At 34.6% G+C, this 5,205-nt stretch overlaps 1 long non-coding RNA gene across 3 annotated transcripts; it reads left to right on the top strand.

The window, feature by feature from the left end:
* Positions 1-2,581: 2,581 nt before the first annotated feature.
* On the top strand, positions 2,582-3,770 carry LOC145039130 (uncharacterized). 3 transcript variants are annotated; one of them, XR_013679748.1, is made up of 3 exons: positions 2,612-2,891; positions 3,246-3,455; positions 3,566-3,770. It is a non-coding gene; the product is annotated as an uncharacterized LOC145039130 (long non-coding RNA). The 3 variants fall into 3 exon arrangements; XR_013679749.1 differs by having other exon boundaries at positions 2,619-2,891; positions 3,318-3,455; XR_013679747.1 differs by having other exon boundaries at positions 2,582-3,455.
* Positions 3,771-5,205: the final 1,435 nt, after the last annotated feature.

Raw genomic sequence — 5,205 nt, 5'->3', positions numbered from 1 at the left:
TGGACTTAGTGCCTATTGGACAAACACTGGTAGCTATGGACTTAGTACCTGTTAGAAACTCGTAGCTATGGACTTAGTACCTGTTAGGAATTGGTAGCTATGAACTTAGTACCTATTATATAAACACTGGTAGCTATGGATTTAGCACCCAGCAGCTATGGAATTAGTGCTTTACGAACGAGCATTGGCATCTATGGATTTAGTGCCAGTCCTATAAACCTGGAAACAAGGGACTTCGGAATAAACGAATGCAGGATAAATGAATCTTAGGATAGATCCTTAAGAGTAAAGAAGACAATGGGGATGGGTAATTGGGTTGATTGGTTGATTGTTTAAACATAATAATTATATTATTGTGGGTTGAAAACCCTATGTACTCACAAGGTTTCCTAACCTGACCCACTCAGTTTATTTATATCACAGGTAACGATGTGAAGTTACCTTATACTGAGAGATTAAGGAGATATAGATCACTAGTGATAATGAATGTAAGTTCTATTTATGCTTATGTTTCTGTATTGACGATGACATCTCAAATGTTTTAAAGCGAATTAAAAATACTTTTCTTCAGAAATGCTTTGATAACGTATTTATCATGTTTTACTATGGAACAAATTCCGCAACGTTTTTATTAAAAGAGGTACTCTGATTTTCATAAAGCATAAACAAAAGCAGTCTTTTCTGGCCGTGAAAATGGGAATGTCACAAATTTCTGTACTTTTGGTCCCATTATTTGGGTATTTTGAGCATAAGCTACCCCAATCCATTTATGTTTTCCTTTTAGTCACTTTGAGGTGTCTAGAAGCATAAAAATGAAGTCTTGGTAATATATTTCTTTCGATGCATGTGTTTTTAGGTCTTAATGGGTTAGGTGGTTGAAGTTTTTGATGTTAAGACCTTATTAGCCATGAAAGAATATAAAGTTGGAAACTTTATGGTAAAAATCTTATTTGAGACTTGGATCTGACTTTGGACGTGGAACTTTGGAGTGTTAAGATCTTAGTGCTGTAATGGCTAAACAAGAACGTACGTTAGGCGTACCAAGTGGTACGCTGCGTGTATGCGGTCAACCATCAAGTACACCCCACGTACAAAGTAGTAAACCCAACGCACTCAGTTGGGTTGACTCGACTGAGTTGGCTCAGCTGGGTTGACTCAGCTCTGTGTTGACTTGACTTTTGACCATTGACCAAGGGTATTTTTGGGAAAATATTATTACTATGAAATGTTTGGATATTTAGAATTTGGATTTAGCCAGGGAGTTATTCAGACTACTTTTAGATTGTGAGGTGAGTTTTCCTCACTGTACTTACCGGTCGAAGGCACCAAGGCCGACTCATTAGATTGATATATTGGTTTACCGTATGTTGCTATGTTGTAGTAAACTTTTACATATGTATCATGGTATATAGGATGTTTCTATGCTGTAAAAATATGTTAGATCTATATCTTGGTATATAGGATGTTGGTATGATGTGGTGATCTGTTAGATCTATATGACTACCTATATATGCTAGCTATTGATTGTTATGGTATATGTTATATCTGTTGTTATTTGATGGTATATTGGGTTGAGGAGGTCTTGCTTTGTGCTTAAGGCCAATATTTCCAGGGAGTTCCAGATAGACTAAAGGCCAGCGAGGCAGACCAGTGATGCCGAAAGCCCGAAGATAGATCCAGATAGGCTGAAGGCCCAGCGAGGCGGTCCAGTCATGCTGAAGGCTCTGTATGCACGTTGTTGTTGGTTATGTTTATGTGGTGGTACTTTGGGGGAACTCACTAAGAATTGGATTACCATTTTATTTTTGTTTCAGGTACTTCGGAGGACCATGGCAAGGAGAAGGTGTGACTGTACACATCCTTGGTTTTTATTGTTGATCTTGGGAGACTCTGATTTTTAATAATCTTTTGGAAACAATGGCTTTGTAACACTCCTTTTTAGTAAATGGATTACTTTGAAAAGTTTAAATTGGTTGTGATTTTTGAAATGTTACATTAAAGGATTAATTAAAGATAATTATTAAATCTTAATTAGTTTAAATATTAATTAATTAAATGTTAATTGAATTAATATGATTTGAACCTTGTAATTTAAAAATGTTTTAAAATACATTCTATACATATGTATAATAATATAGTACTATATATATAACTAAAGATCAGTCAAATCAATAATATGCTTCATTGACGAAGCCATACTATAATAGAGGTAAAAGGAAACAGCCTATAAAATGGACGTTGAATGGGTGTCCTTTTCACCCATTGCTTCTTTATGTAGTGTAGGGTTATTAGCCAAACGGGGTTTAATAGGACACTAATCACATTAAAAGTATAATGTATAAAGTATTAGAAATTTCTAGTGGTGTAAAAATCGGTCTAGACAACCGATTAATCGGCGCCTAGACGCTTGGCAGCCTCCAACCGCCTACGAATAAGTGTTAGAGGGTTAATTAATCGGCCTTGGTCAATATCGGTCAAAACCGGTCCAATTCAGTCCAAATCGGACAAAATCGGACACCTAATCGGACCAATTAAATATAAGAAACCCGCCAGCTCAAAGGAGCCAGCTCACTAACACTACTTGGTTTGGTTTTCTAAGAGATACAACCTCCTTTTATAGAATAATTTTACCACTAAAAGATGCTCCCACCAGCGATGTGGGATAAACTTATAATTGTTTCATATCTCTACTTTGCATCTCGTTCTTCCCTACTTATCTCGTTCTTCGGAGATGCTACCTCCGACGATGTGTAAACGAACCTTGCTACCTCCGATATCGTGTAAATGAACCTCGACGACTCAGATTAACAAGGTTGCAAGTGACGGTTGGAGCAGGTGATAGAAATCCCATCAACACGAAACTAGTCTGAATTCGTTTTTGGTGTACGAAGGTTTGTTCTTCAATCTATACTCAAATTAGCTGCTAGGGTGTGTTTTGTTGGTAAAATCGATCCTCTATCGACTCAAATTGGTAAAATCAGCTTAACGTACTTGTGAAGAACCCAAAGAATGATTTTAAACAACCCTATTCTCTGGAATTTGTTTCATATACACTTGTTTCATTTTTTGATCGCTGGGAATTACGATTTCAGTGATTTTGGTCATAGAATGCTTAATAGAAATTTCAGTGATATGGATGATATGGTTGTTTGATAATTATCATGCCAAGTGTTTGTGTAAATGCTTAAGAGAAATTTCAGTGATTTTGTTCATACAATGATTTGATGGTCTAACAACATTCATAGGAGCTGAAATGCTAGTGATTTTGGTCATACAATGCTTGGATTTACTTTTTTAGTTGCAACCTATGATACAAGGTACCGAATGGGGGTTTGATACAAGGTGAATGTTGATGGAAGTGTTATAGAAAACTACTGGGAACAGCTTGAACAAGAAACTGAACTAGTAGATGGAAAGAGAAGAATACCATATTTAGTTGTCATTAGAGGCATCAGGTAATCAATCCCCCTTTCTCATATATTAATACATATTATACAAATTACATTTCTTACATTGTTGATTCATTCATTCTTCAATATTGTTGGATTAATTAATTTTTTAACAGGAGAGCAATCAACATATGAAGGGCTGTGAGAGTAAGGTCATCGTTAACATCACAAGAGTCTTCAAAGTCAAAGCAAAAAGGAATCAAAATGAGTTATCATTTATAATGATATATTTATTAATGATATATGTATTAGTGTTATATTTAATGTTAAAATCTTAGGATTATTGTTATATTTCTTAATTTTTTAATATTTTTTTAATAATTAATGGTCCCCGATTAATCCCCGCCTAGCCGATTAATCCCTTGACCCCAGTCCACCGATTAGCCTACGTCGAACGATTTCTACAACCTTGGAAATTTCTATAAAATCTCACTCTAGTTACTCTATAAAAAATGTGAAATTGTATGCCAATCCATGAAAACACACATCATTTATGTGCAAGCTGTTAGTGGAGCGTATGTGGTACCGTCGCATCATTGTGATATCATAAACGACCTCGAGGATGTCATGTGGGTTTGCATGGTTATTCATATATTGTTTGTAATCTTCAGCATCCTAGTCACAAATTGAAGAGCATAATTTGAGTCTAACACACCAATGATTGTTCAATTAATCTCAAAATATCTAGGAGTTTCATTTTAATTGAAATTGGTAAAATGCTTTACCTACCTAAAATAGCTTTGTGATATGACTATGAAATCCCTCTTCATATTACAAATTTTATTTTTGGATCCTAGCCTTAATTTAAAAACGGGTTAATAATTAAGGACTAAATCAACTTCTTTATACCCTCTCTCTTAGGTTAGATATTGGGATCCTAGCCTTACTTTCTAATTTTTAACTTCTCTTTATTCTCCCTCAAGAATGGCTCATTTGTTATGGGATCTTCCTCGGCTTTGATATTGGGAAAGATGTAAATAATGAGCATATATCTTAAATCAATAATGCATAAACTTTAGATAGGTTGTTATTCCCATTAAATGCAGATTTGTCACATAAGGTCCCTTACATCATTATGTCTATGTCCTCGATGTTCCAAAAGGATTTTGTGAAGATATGAAATAAATTTGCAACTGAGTGAAATGTTTCACCACAAGGCAAGATAATATTGATTTGAAAATCATCAAAAGCTCCTAATTGAATTCAAATAAAACAAGAGAGTTTTGTATGTAATCAACAGAAGCTACATAGACAAACTCAAGAATCTCAATGTTACCCTTGACAAGACTCTTACTATAGACCTTGTGCTTGGATCTTTCATTCGTTATTATGATAACTTCGACTCAATTTATTATGTGAATAGTATGTAGGAAAACATTGATGGATTTCTTATACCTTCTCTAAACTGGGAAATTGGAAAGGAATTAGATTTTGTATCCAATTACAGTTATCGCCTTTCTGAATGTTCGTGAAATGAATAAGAAATGTTCAAATCCAAAATGGAAAGAAAAGGTTTTGGCTGGAATTTCCATCATGAAGAAATGGAATTGGTTTGTCCTCTATTACACATAACCATGATTCAAAAGAGGCAAGTTGTAATTAATGCAAAGACAATGATCAAAGGAAACAAAATTGCCTTAAGTACTTTGAAGAAAAATCAAATGTTTGACTCTAAATCAAGTACTTAAACAAGATAACTCCAAATACATCAAATTCATGGAACCTTAATGCATGATGCGGTAGTTAGATTTAGACA

This window comes from Lactuca saligna, chromosome 4, assembly GCF_052625555.1.
Source record: "Lactuca saligna cultivar CGN05327 chromosome 4, ASM5262555v1, whole genome shotgun sequence".
Taxonomy (NCBI): Eukaryota; Viridiplantae; Streptophyta; class Magnoliopsida; order Asterales; family Asteraceae; genus Lactuca; species Lactuca saligna.
The sequence above is the reverse complement of the archived record's forward strand: the minus strand, read 5'-3'. Positions and strand labels throughout refer to the sequence as shown.